Below are 14,221 nucleotides of genomic sequence, written 5' to 3'. Positions count from 1 at the left end.
ATGTAACTCGCCTTTGAGTCCCGAGACTCTCAACACTTTAGCCTTTGATTTCCAGAGTGCACGTTGTCTCACTCGCTTTGGGGCTTGTGTCCATATAATTTTCTTTTTCTTTATTATTATTTGAGCGCCAACATCATTGTTCAATTGTTCCCATTGAGGAGAAAGTGTATGCAGCAGGTTAGATTGGGCAGGACTTGTCACCATGGTAACCAAGAAACTGGAGGATAAGCAAGGCTTTGAAGTCAATTTGATATAGTAGCCAAAAAGTGTGATGCTATCAGGCTCAAAAAGACTTTTCCCATAGACTCACACTGAGAAAGGGATGTCTGTAAATCAAAGGATATACAGTATATCTTTTTTTTGCGTCACAACCTTCTGTGAAATGATTTGTTTCACTGTCAGAATTTGACCCATTTGGTCGGATCACATTTCAGAAGTCTAGAAAAGCGGCGTGGTTGAATCATTTTATCTTCATTGTAGGCCTGTCACAATATTACGTCATCGACTTATCATACAACAATGTAATTATGGACATCATCATGTCTATATATCAACTTATTGTATGATACATGGACATTTGTTTGACCTCAATATTACCACACTTCACATTAGCAGCTAAGAGGCTATTCATCTTACATTAAATAACTATGGGCTGGGAGTAAATAACTCTGTCCCGGCCCATAATGGCAGTCCGTGTTTTTACAGAAGTGTAGCATCCAACCTCCAATCCCACCCCCCAACCCTCTTTGCATTATCATGCTATTATATTATCATTTTACCAGTGGTATCAAATGATCTTTAAATGACAATAATATAGTTTATCGCTATAAGTTCTGACACAATATATCGTCCAATAAAAATAGTTATCGTGACAATCAATCATGTCAATCTGCTTCATTTGACATATCGTCACGTATCTGATTATAAGGGAACATTGCCAATAAAAATGGAAATACTGGAGGGACAAGTATAGGAAAGAGAGAAAGGATGAGAAGATGAAGAAGAAGAAGAGTGGGAGTCATGGAAACAAAACCAACATGCTGCATTTTGTCACTGCACAAGCGGTTTTACTGCCTGAAAAAAATCCACTACATGGACACACGACCTAACTTAGCACCGATTTACTTTTTTTCTTTTTGAAGGATGAAGTGAGCTCTAAGTCTGTCTCTTTTGAATTTATTGATGAAAGAAGTAATTTCCTGTTGGATCTTACACAGTTTTACATCACATGGAACAACGAAGAGCCAGTTCAAATATTGCAAAGAGAGGCAAAAAGAGAGGAAACAGCAAGAAAAACAGAGAATTCCCAACTGCTTCTCTAACACTGGCGTCAATCAAGTGATGGCTGAATTACTGGCTGCGTTGATACCTTATAAGTTTAAGTTGGCATATACAGTTGGATTTATGTCCTGTCTGTGAGACTGTGATTATATTGATGGGCTAATCCTGCTGGAGCCAAACTCTGGAGAGAGTCAGCAGCTACACACTTCTCCGCTCTCTGTTTAGCGTCATCGGGTTAGGCTAATCCATAGTTGCTAACTTTGGAGCTAACCCTTCACTTTTACAGCAGTTGGGGAAACAACAGATGTTACTTTTCTTGGTCTTCAGAAGCTGCAGCATTTATTAAGTGACTCTCGGTTGCCAGTATGGTACATTTAGAATGACAGATTGACAACTTACTGCTTCCCTTTCTCTGCTCCACTTGAATTTACCATGGCTTTTCTGCTGCTTGCTCTCACTCAACCACTTACTTATTACTCACACATATTACGCACGGCCCTATTCCTTAAAAAAGAGAGACGCTACCAAGAGTTTCCCAGACAACGATATAGATTAACTCACATTTCCGAAAAGAGTTGCAGAGAAGGGTCCCCAAATGCTATTGATATCTGAATGAATGGATATATTGTGTTAATTTTGGCATTAAAAAACTTTTTTTTGGCCTGGTGGGGGTTTTCGTTACCCTCACAGCCTTGTAGAACTATTTGGGAAACACTGTATTTGGAAATAGTGGAAAGAAAAATGCAGAATAGAAAAATAGAAAATTGGAAAGTTTTCATTTCACAAGTGCCTGACTCAACCTATGTTTGATCAGCTGGTGGGGGCTGCTTGTCTTGCCTATCATCACACCTGCATTCAAGGATTGTGGTGTGTTCTCGTTGTACTTGGAAGTCGGAATTTCCAAGTCCCCAGTTGGATATTTCAACTGGAACGCCCCCTGAAGTTGGATTTCTGACTCACCAGCCCTGACCTCAAAATCCAAGATAGCATCTCCGTGCATTAACAGTGTGTTATTAGCAGTTTTGTCTTATTTGTATAAATCAGCCGAACACAAAGCACTGTCTAACGTCTGTCGGTGAACGTGTTGCTATGGTGTTTGTATGTGCAAAATACAGCAAAATGTGTACTTATCAACTGGTATTGCTAACAATGGCTAACCTGGCTCGAACTGGATTTCTGACTTCTAAACTGGAACGATTCAAACTCGTGTGTGACGTCATTCCCAGCTCCGACTTCCAACTTCTGAGGTAAATGGAACGCAGCATATAACTCGGTCATTGCTGCATACAGATCCTGTTGTTGTCGGTGAGTGTCACCAGGTTCTTCCCTCTAAATGCACATTTGGCAGAGGTGCCAACTCACGAGAAAGACTTTTATTAATATATAGGATATATAGATTGAGAGCCAAAATATCATTCATAAAGAGTTAAAACTTGCAAAAAGATGTGCTAAAGTGTGCATTGTTTGGCTAAACCACGAAAATGGCAAAGCACACACTTCACCGTTGACCTTCTCTAAGCTGACGGACAGGACGGGTCTAAATTCAGCTTATATTTTACACCCAATAACACCAGACTGATTAATCTTTACAAGCAGTTAACCTCATGGCAAGTCACCAAAATGTAAAACCCACTTATTTATTGGGAAAACTTGAGTTGGTGACTCATCTGTATAGGATCATATGTTACCACCCATATTCGTAAATATTAGAGGGAAGACATGTTTGGTGGATTAAAACACTGTCGCTAAGAGACTATCAGGAATTTAAGAGGTCAGATAGACATGAATGTGTGTACTTTTTAGCTCATTGGGCCTGGAGGCACTATGACATAGTGTTTTGGAAAACGGCAGAACTGATATTTTGACATTTACACCATTTACGCAGTCTCTCTATTCCGAAAAATGTCATCTCCCCACTGACCTCCTCTATGAAACTGGTGTGATTACTCAGTCTCCTCACACAATGTCTGCATTATTCGACTGAACCCTTTGCTGTGAGTTCCTCGGTTCAATTTGGATAGTCGAGGACACCGTAGAGACCCATAACACCTGAGAGTGTGCCCTGCGACATAGCTGAGAAGCAGCACGGACAAAAAACTGGACCTTAATGATCACAGATGGAGAACTGGCTTCTCCAAATCCCTACTGAGCAAAACCCCTTTTTCCTCCTCTGGCTTCTTTTATCACTGCCAGAACATTGGTACATGAAGCAAGAGTGGTTTGCCATGAACTACAGTTGTCTTGACGGTTGTTCCACAGGAAAGCTGTTGAAATTCACGACATTTAATAAAAAGACTTTGTGCTTGATTTAAAGCTTATCCAGAAACAAGAATGCATCACTTAGCAAAGCTCTCTGTCCCCTAGTTCCCTCCCCGCCTATGTATCAGCTGTTACACCGAGGCCAGATCTTAATTATATACATAAATTTTAACCTTGTGTGATAAGTACCTCATGGAAACAAAATGTACTTTTGTACAATAGGAGTGAAACATTTCCTATTGGATGGAGTTTAACACTTTGATAGGGAGACATGTATCATGGAGCATGAAGATTTAACAGGGTTTCTGCGCAATTGCATCTTCAGAGTACTCTGTGCGCCCAATGCCTTCAGCATCATAGTCATTATATATGATCTATCATCCTCACAGTGAGGCGGTTTAAAGAGAAATTGCTCTGATTTAGTTCTTCCTGTGACACGTGTGTCTCTCTTTCACTCTGTCTCTCTCATCTTCTGCTATATTCTCCTGAAAGGCGTCCAGAAGTCTGAAGTCTTAATTCAATAAGAGATAAATTGGAAAAATGTGCAAATGTAAGGCATATTTTAGGCTCGCCAGCCAGAAGAACAATTTTGGGAGTGCGTTTTTGCAGCTCCACTGCCCTTTTATTTTCTCTCCGTGTGTGCTGTAAATCGTCCCAGAGATACATCTGCTTTCTTGCCATATGAACAGTTAAGAGGAGCGTTCATTAGACTGACACAAACCAGAGAGGGTTTCCGAGTGGTGGGAAGGTGCTCCCAGGGAGGGGCGAAGTAAAAGGGAGGGAGAATGAGAGCAATCTTGGCCCGGGCCCAAGCCACTGACCCCCAGTGGGCCTGCTGTTGTTTTGTTTGGGTCCTAATATAGAGGTGGATAGATTGATAGAGAAGAGGAAGAGGACCTAATCTATTTCTTTTGTTTCAGTTGACCAAGACCTTTGCATAGCTTGAGTCCATCCATAAATTGTGTCAGAAGGACGACTGTAGAGTTGCTGCCAAGTTGTCGTCCTCCTTTTTGTCCTCCATCTTTCTCTCTCTCTGCCTCACTCTTTCTCTTCCCTCCTTTTCCCCCCAGTGTCCTCTATATCACTCTCTGCCTTATATGTCCTCCTCATCCACCTTCTTGATAAGATCAGACAATAACACCTTTATTCTCTCTCTATTTTATCTTTTCCTTTTATTCCTCACCCCAACTTTTCACCTCTTTTCCCCTCAGCACTCCTTCGTCTTTCTTCCTCCCCTTTCTATCTGTCTCTACACCTTCAGAAAAGCGCTTCATCATTAAAGAAAGGATTTAACAGCGTGTTTCAGTTTGTTAAGATTTAGTTTCATGTCTGTTTTTTTTGTTTTGCTTTATTATTTGCTTTTTCGGGCCTACTTATATTTGAGAACCAGGTATTTTTCTTTTTCAGCCGGAGCGTTTCCTTTCTTCCACATGGATTAAAATTGACAAAAAGCATGTTCGCTCCGCCGCACACCAGTGTGATAAAGTTATGTGGACGCACCTGCACGCAAACAATCACATATGGTACGCGGATGCATACACACTCAGGCATGCATGTACACACCACAGATGCACACCCATACATGTCAACATAAGCGAGCGGCAACATTTGGCTCGCGTTTTCTTCAGCGTCTTTTTTCTGGAGCGTGCGGAGAGGAGGGGGGGGGGGGGGGGGGGTGGAGGGTGGTGGAGTAGATTGAATAGGAACCCATGAGGGGGAACAGCACTTCAAAGCTCTCTTTTTTCAGTACAGTGTTTCGCTAATGCTCACTTTGTTTTGGATTCCTGGTGGACGCAGCAGCTCCATGAGCCGAGCAGCACTCTTGAGTGGCTGCATGTGACCCTGGCCAGTCTCAGGCTATAGCGGCTGCGGGGGCTGAGTGTTCTGGCAAAGCTGCCCGCCTGGCCTCTGTGTTCCAGTATATTTACTAATGGCAGTCGCTGGGGTGTTGGCAACCCCTCTATCCCCACTATATGGTCTCTGTGGTCTGCACTGCATGATTACGTTGGGTAGAGGCAGGATGTTGGGAGCTGCTTTTAACACAGGCCTGAACTCCAAGCACAACTGAGCGCCACTTGTCTGACAATTAAGGCGCTCTTTTCTATTTCTTGTAGCATTCATTCCTTCTTTTTTACTGCAGTTTCCATATTTTCTTTTCACATTCTCTTCCTCCCATTCATCATTTAAGTTTTTCCTAACATTGTCAGCTGTAAAGGTTTTTTTTTCCTGGCCTTTATTCTAGCCATAGTCTAAATCCAGATACTGTCTGTTGCCTTCGTTAGCTGCCTGTGTGCTTTATTAGCTGGAAATGTACAGTGCATTTTCTTTCATGGCATGACAAAACAAGCCTTTTAGCACATAAACAAATAATAAAGCAAATTCTACCTCTTCAATAAGTCCTGTTTAGTATTTTAGAAGTGCATCTCTGCTTACTGAATCTATAATGCCTTAGCTCAAGCAAGCAGTTTTTACTGTGGAAAATGAGTGCAAGATTCACTTTGTGTTTAATTAATGTGCTAAAATGTGTTTCTTAAAGCTTGTCTAGACAAGCTGCAAGATCAACTACAGAGAGGGAAAATGCTATGGAGTTTTGAAGTGAGAGGATCACTTGTTCCGCAAGTAAAAGTCCCATTCATTCGTGAACGGCTTGAATGGGCATGAAACTCTGCCGGGTGAATCATCAGTACAAAAGATGAACAACCACACTGGAAAATATCTGGTTCTGTGGTACAAAGTTGAAGCTTGTGGACACTTTAAAAATGTGATCAGTGGTTACTAACTACGGCAATAAAGTGATACGTAATATTATTGAGTAGATTTAAAGTAACAAGTAAAACTTTGGTGGTCGAGTGGTTAGAGCGCATGCCACATAATCGCAGTGTCCTTGGTTTGAATCCAGCCAGGGACCTATGCTGCAGGTCATTTCTCTCTCTCTCTCTCTCTCTCTCTGTCTGTCTCTGTCTGTGTCTCTCTCTCTCTCTCTCTCTCTCTCTCTCTCTCTCTCTCTCTCTCTCTCTCTCTCTGTCTCTCTCTCTCTCTCTGTCTCTCTCTCTCTCTCTCTCTCTCTCTCTCTCTCTCTCTCTCTCTCGCTCGCTCTCTCTCTCTCCCTCTCTCCCTGTTTCCTGCCTGCCTCTATGCCAGTTACTATATAAACAAAGACAAAAAAAAGCCTAAAATAAATCTAAAAAAAAATTAATCTCTTAATATACTACTACTACTAATATTTAAATGATGTCGATTTTCTAATAATATCCTGCAAAAATCTGTGTAGATCTACGTAAAGTTGCACTACACTACATTAGATAGATGTAGCCCCCCCTTTCACCACTAGATGTCGCACTATAGCACCGACATCTCAAACCAAAACAATTGTGTGTTGTTTACTTAATGAAGTTGGGGGATGAGAGGGGACAAAAAAGAAAGCCCAAAACTGTTGCCTATTTCACACATCACATTCTTTCGGAAACATATTTTAGCGCATTGTTTAGGTGTAATTTGAGAAAAATTTGTGACACAGCCGCCATCTTGGAAACGGAGGTGTAGGACGTGATGGGATAACACACACAGAGGCTTATTCTCTGCACATAGCAAATAGTTGTTTGCTGGCATCCGGTGAGGCTTAATGTCATTTATTGCACCTTTTTAAAGTAATGCTATATATAAGTCATGTGAGATGGTAATAAGGATGCTAAAGGGGCATTTCCGTAAATCCCATCCAATTACATAGCTTGAGACTCTAATACATGAGTTGCTGAGTGTGTGTTAACGCTTGAAATAACACTGTTTAATTTTTTCCGTTTTTTTCAACTATCTTCAGCTCTGATTCGCTAGTGAAGAAGCTCATCATAGGTGTAGGAAGCTAAACTACTGTAGATATGTAACCAGTGTTTGGGTTGAAGTAATTACACACAGAGGTGATGTGTGTTATCACCACAGATTTTATTACATTTTTCCCAGAAGTGGGAGCATTAAGCACAAAGAGTAAATGTGTAACTCTTTCACTTCAGATCACTTTGGAGTCAAACAGTGTGTCCATTATTGTGTTTTCTTTAGGTGGTGCTTATCTTTCCTGGTGATTTCTCTGCTAGTTACATTTATAACAAACAAACTACTTTTACTGGAAACATAAAATGTGTAATTTCCTGTGTGCTGAGTTTTTATTATGTACAGACCTACCAGACGTAAGATGTTTGGAACACAACAGAACAGGCTGTTTTATATAAAGACATCACAAATTATCACTTAAATTATATTTGTGTTTATGTGTCTCACTAGTGGGGTACATAGTATAATTGCACATTGCCAATTTTAGATAAATTAGACCAATCCTGCTCAATATAATGAGGGCTTTGTGGATTTTGAGTCATTTGTTTCCTCTTATTTTGAAACACAGGGGCTTGAAGCCAGATTGCCTACACATGTACAAATGAATGGACACAACTACAGCTGCAATGAATAGTCAATAAATCGATTAGTTGTCCAATATTAAAGTCATCGTTAACTATTTTCATAAGTGATTTATCATTTGGAGTCATTGCAGTCAACCCTTTTTAAGGAAAAAAGTCCTAATTCTCTCACTCCAGCTTCTTAAATGAGAATATTTTCTGGTTTCTTTAGTCCTCTATTACAGTTAACTAAATATATCTTCATGCAGAGGACTTTTTGAGAATATTTGAGGATGTCACCTTGGGCTTTCAGAAGCAGTGATCGACATTTAGTACCTTTTTCAGACATTTTATAGACCAAACAACTCAAGGAATTAATCAATAAAAATAATTATTAGATGTAGCTCTAAACACAACTCTTGGCAAAGATGTCAAGGTCTTATATCAATCCATCAATCTGTGGGACTTTATGGAGAGAAACTGGCCTCAGTACCACCGTGGTTACCAATACATGTTTCATGATCCTCAAATAAAAACATGATTTACAAATGTTCATGATGATTTGTGAGTAATTTACCATGTCCACAAATGCATTTTCCAACCAATTTGAACAAATGTAAAACCATGTTACAAATACAACCCAAATTGAATAATAATAATGAATGTCGGCATTAAACATATCAAACTTAAAGTTCTTGAATAACATTTGCTTTTTAAAAGCATCCTGTGTATATAAATGTCTAAAAATGATTACATTACATTTGTGGACTTTTGAGACTCTTTTTCACAGCCTCCAGACCCACAAATGCATGTTGTGTTTAAGTGCTGGTGGAAAACCCGGACTTCTGGCTTTCAAAGGCTTTCAAAGGCGTTCACATATTGAGGCTACCTTCTCTCTATAGACTTGACTCTTGAGCACCCGTAACTGCTGGTGAAGACATAAATCTTCTCACAGGATGTCCTCAACAGTCAAGGCCAACTCTAAAGTGTTTCACTTAGTTGTGCGTGTGTGTGTGTGTGTGTGTGTGTGTCCTTGTGTGCCTCACTGCAGTTTTTTTATGAGCATGATTTTGATATATTTGAGATGATAGGGTCGAGGCTTGATGACGTCAGACTGTTCCCGTGTTTCCGTTATATGTGATGATTTCATCTTAACAGTTGGTCTTCATGTTTCTTTTTTGGCATGTTCACAGTACGTATGTGTTTCTGAACAACTAGTCCACACCTGACAGGGTACAGTATGCTAGAAGTTCACCTTTTCATGTTCCCCCAACAAGACTTTCCCCAAGAAAAAAAAAACCCAAAACAGAAGAGATCACAGTATATATGTAAAACAGACTCATATGGATTATTCTACTGAGCACTAAGATTGAAAGAAACTGATACATACACTTTGTAGGCGTGCTTGTAAAGACTACACTATACTTATTCAATCAAACAGCAGAGTTTCATCATGTATGAATGGAGAGATTTGGATGTGTACCAGTAGTTGTCCACCATGTCAACGAGAGTAAGGACTCTAATTCCTTACTATAAAGTAATACATACAAGTAGACACTAGGTAGTAATGTTTGGCAGTCCGTTTAACTGGACAAAATATGTAAATCACAATTTCCCAGATACTAAAATGATGTCTTCAGATGTTTCATTTAAGGAACCATCCAAAACCAAAAGTTATTCAATCCAACAGTGAGGGGATTATAATAAGGGGAGTTTTCCTTGTTGCTGTCATCAAGTGCTTGCTCATGTGCATCCCTGCAAATTAAAGAGGACAGTCTAGACCTGCTCTATGTGAAAATTGCCCTGAGATAACCTCTATTGTGATTTGGCGCTATATAAATAAACCTGACCTGACTTGACTTGACTTGATATAAGACGCAGAAAAGGAGCAAATCCTCAGTTACAACCAGAGAATGGTTGGAGATACTGCATGATTGATGAATTAAACAGCTAATCCAGTTTTGAAAGATGTTACAGATTCAATTTTCATGGAACAATAAATCAATTAATCCGCTTATTATTTTCAATGTAGTGTGTCAGATTTAAACACTACTTTTTAAATGTAGAAATTTGTAATCTGAACAAAACCAATTAAAAATGACCTTTCAAGGATTTAATACTGTATTTCTGTCTCTGAGCTTTGACTTGCTTTTTTCCTTCTATGTGTAAGTACTTTATTTTCATTATGTGATGCATTGTGGGACACAAAAACACCACAATCACAAATCAAGCAATTCTGCACTCTTCATATTTTAAATGATATGCACATATTGAATATCCAGTATGATATATACATAATTATTAAACAATGAAAACATTTCTATAGTTACTATGTTGTAATTGGGATGAGTTTAAAAGCTCTGAGAGCCATAAAAGTGTAAAAAAAAGTAAGAGAAAGTCCTGCTTGATAACTCTCATTTCTAACATATTTTCTATGTATCGTCTGGACACAGGAAAAGAAATATCTGAATATTGGATTAATGTGTCTTTATACTTTTTGTTTAATCTTGCCAGATCCCAGTCATTCTTCACAAGAGTCCAGTAGTAGTTGTAGTAGTGTTTGGTTATTGATGTTAGAATATAATCCCACTGACAGATTGTATGTAGAAATACTGGTTGTACTCTTACAAGTCCCGGAGTGCAGTCGAGTCTGGTCTGTGTCAACTGTCAACAATACTCTGGCAGGTCTGACCTGAGCTGTGCCATCCCCTCTGTTACCATAAGCACGGCAGGTTTATAGACCTCTCGAGACTCTGTGCTGTAGTCAGGCCTGCTGCTTCATTTAGTTGGACTTTATTGTGATTTGTGGTTTTTCCTTTTTTTTTGTTAGTCTTGGGGGTCAATCACATTCTCATTTATTGACTAACTGTGTTGTGTCAGATTAATGTTGTGATTAACCCCCGTCGCTGTATCATAGATCAGTGAATTCTTCATTGACATAGCTTTGAGTCTGATTTACAACTTATAACCCCCTTTTTCTCCCCATCTTTGCTGTAACTTTTGGGGAGTTGCTGTCCAGTGGGAGAAGCTTTGAAGATATGATTCATGGACAGTTGCTGACTTTGATTTTCGAGATAACGCAGACTACAAGCTATACAGTTTTAACATTAGCTGTGTGAACACTTTGGCTTAGCTCCTATATGCACATCTGTATCTTGTTTTGGTGTTCAGTCTGCCTAGAATACTATGTACTAAAAGAAACCCATAATGGACTTACTATTTGTTGAAAGTTACTTAATAGCTTAATCCCAGGGAGTTATTTCTTCTGATACTCATGAATCCTTCAAATTATTGCTTATTATTGCAAACCTGCTGTCACGCTTACTTGTCCGCACCCTTCCATCCTCTCCTCAGCAAGGAAACAGAACTAGCTTTGTTTTTGTAATAATCACTTGGACCTAAGTCACATTTCCAAAGCTTGGAGGTCACAACAACTTCCCCTTTGGGGTTTGATTTAAGTGGCACTTAGGCCCGCTACTGTAGCTAATCACAAGGATTTATAGAGTGCATCACCAAGGGGCCGGAGGACCAGGGAATGTTTGCTGGCACCCTGCTGCAGGTGTTACAAACCTCTTTTCTTTCGTCCCGTCTTTCTTTTCCCTGCTCTATTATAGTGGCTGATGGAAGGCAGCTGGAAGACCTTGCTTGTTCTCCACTTGTTGGGTTGAAAGGGGGGGTTCTGTTGCTGGAACATAATGCTGGCAGCACCCTTCACCTCCTCCTCCTGTCGCTGGTCACTGCCCAGTCCGGAAAGTCCTCTGCGTAAAGCTTTCATAATTACATTGATCTTGAGGGGGCCTTTTACGACCTGCTGACGCATTCAATCACGTTTCAGCATGGTCCTTGTTAAGGACTCCTGTGTTTTGCATATTCCAAGTTCATGTCCAACAGTTAGCACTTCTCATGTTTCTGGTAATTGGGAGTTTTCACATGGCCCTGAAAGAGAAGGGGGAAAAGGATGGAGGATGGAGGGAAAGAGGAAGAAGCAAACAAGGGGGAAGGGGGGGGGGGGGGGGGGGGTGGCGTAGATGCACCAAGAGAGAGTTGTTGCTCAATTGAGTCAGAGGGAGGCTGTCAGAAACTCAAGAGGCATGTACTACAAGATCCAGATGTTGTAACCTCCCAACATACACCCAGCCCCACCATCCTCGAGTCTACTGTACATAACCTTAGAGATGGATTACATCGTATCGAAGGAATTACAGCGCTCTTCGATAGCACTTGTGTTCTCACCATCCGTGGTGCCTCTCAGTTTTCCAGGCTAAATACAGGAAGTCATTATTAGGCTCTGCCTTATCCAAGGAAACATATCTGTTCCTTCTCCCCTCTTCCTCCCCCTACCCTCTTTGAATTTCCACCCTATCACATCTTTGGTCTGGTTTGAGTGAACGCAACAGCGGGTCAGAGCTAATGAGCTTGCTGTGATCTAAGAGCAATGCCATCTATAGGCATTCTCCCCGGCCTGTGCCAAATGCCAGACACTTAACCTGGAAATAGGAGGGAACAACAGAAGAAACATTCACATTAGAGCCTTTAATGTAACCCAGTGGCCTTATTTGGAGAATTTTAATCTGATTATATGCTGGTTTTGGCTTTAAGAAGGGCCTCATGGAGAGAAGACATTCAAGATTATTTATGTGACACAACAGTGTGAGTCCAGGAAGTCTAGAGATGGATGACGTTAAATCAAAGTGAAAGGGGTGAGACACGAGGACAGTTCCTAAGTCTTATCTCTCACTCACCTTCCCCACTGCCCCCTTTTCCTCCTAATCCCTCCACCCCAACCCCCTTTTTTGTCCTCACGCTCCTCTTCTCCAAGTAACCTTTGGCATGAGAGGTCAGCATTGTGTTCAGCAGGATGACCTTTGGTAATGAGAAGGCAGGTTAGTGGGCGACCTGGAAGTGCTTTGTCCGCCTCTCCTGGGAACACAAACAGTGACAGCTCTAAGGCACACAGGAACAGCTGCAAGGCTTGCCTGTCTTGTGTGCCTCGTCCTGCTCTGATGCCCATTTGTCATTTCACTGGAAAAACAGAAATACGAACCAAAAGATAAATCTCCTTGACTGATCCTCCTCAGGTGTCACGGCACTGCGCTCCGAACTTCACAGATCCTATGTGATTTTTGAGAACATACTGCTGTCTGAAAAAAATTGATTTAGGTTGGGTGATTTCAGGTAAGCTTTGAGAATAGTTTCAATGTTAATAATTAATTCATCGGTAAAATACAATGACATATTTCCTTGTGGCTGCTTCTTCACACAATGTGGTCCTTGTAGACTTCTCTTTGAAGCTTACCTAACACCCAATTTCCAAAGAAAACCAGCTCTTTTGTGATCTCTGCTCTCTTTATCTGGGTAAGATAAAACTTGTTTTAGTAGCATTGGTGTGAGTGATCCACCCACACAAATATGAGGAGACAGGTGTGTGCTGGTGGATGTACACTTGCCTGTGCATGTGGGTATTCATCTCTTTTTCTTTTTTTTTAATACCGCAAGCACTTTGGTCAAAGTTTTCTAAAAGTTTGTAAAGGTAGATGCAGTCAAGCAGCTTGTATATTTTGTGATGGGATTACTCTGAATGCTGACTTGACTCAAAATTTCTTTTATCCCATTTTACCCACAGACCCTTATCTTGCGATCTTTTAATTTCTTTAGTCCACACTACCATAGCCTGTTTTGGTATTGCTGTTTTTCGCAGTGCTCTCTCCCGACATCACTGCTTTCATCACTGGAGATCTCCCATGTTGATATGGCTATGTTATCTGATACTGACTTTTTTTTTGGTTGCCTTTAAAACACGGATCCGTCCCGTATGAGCTCCTGTGCGACTTTCAGAAACAATTTACATATCTGGCATGAAATCGAACAGCTGAAATAAGACACAAGTGGAAAGAAGAGGAGGGTAGATGCTTCTTGGCTGGCATCCATAAAGAGCAAAGATTGCTAATCTGCTTGCACAGCTCGTTCCATTTCTTTCTAGAGAAAAAGGACATCCTTCAATTCTCTTTAAAGCACACATAGAATTTTACTGGCATTTAAATTCATGACATATAGTCGACACACCAGTGGAAAATATCATTGAGAGCAACAGAAAGAAAAGAAAAGGGCAAAGTGCCACAATAATACTTGGCATTGATCCCCTATTGAACGAGCAAGGTTTTCTCAAGGCTGCTTGAGTCTGAGTTGATCCCATTGCAGAGAGAGCGTGCTCTGACTTTTCACGCTTTTCATTTTCTACTTGAAAGCGGTGCAGTTATGAGGCGTCTTTGATCCCTTACAATTGGAAGAGACTTCCA

At 40.6% G+C, this 14,221-nt stretch overlaps 1 protein-coding gene across 2 annotated transcripts in view; it reads left to right on the top strand.

Moving 5' to 3' along the window:
- The window catches only part of disp1 (dispatched homolog 1 (Drosophila)), a 93,410-nt gene that overhangs the window by 11,401 nt on the left and 67,788 nt on the right, over nucleotides 1-14,221 (top strand). Inside the window, exon 1 of one of the 2 annotated variants that reach the window (XM_053336843.1) lies at nucleotides 4,958-5,063. The exons of the other annotated variant lie outside the window; for it this stretch is intronic. The gene's annotated coding sequence lies outside the window, so the exon portion shown is untranslated. Of the gene's footprint in view, nucleotides 1-4,957; nucleotides 5,064-14,221 lie in introns of those variants that run through there. 2 annotated transcript variants of the gene reach the window in all.

Source organism: Scomber japonicus, chromosome 17 (genome assembly GCF_027409825.1).
Source record: "Scomber japonicus isolate fScoJap1 chromosome 17, fScoJap1.pri, whole genome shotgun sequence".
NCBI lineage: Eukaryota > Metazoa > Chordata > Actinopteri > Scombriformes > Scombridae > Scomber > Scomber japonicus.
Note: the sequence above shows the minus strand (reverse complement) of the source record. Positions and strands in the feature narration are given on the sequence as shown.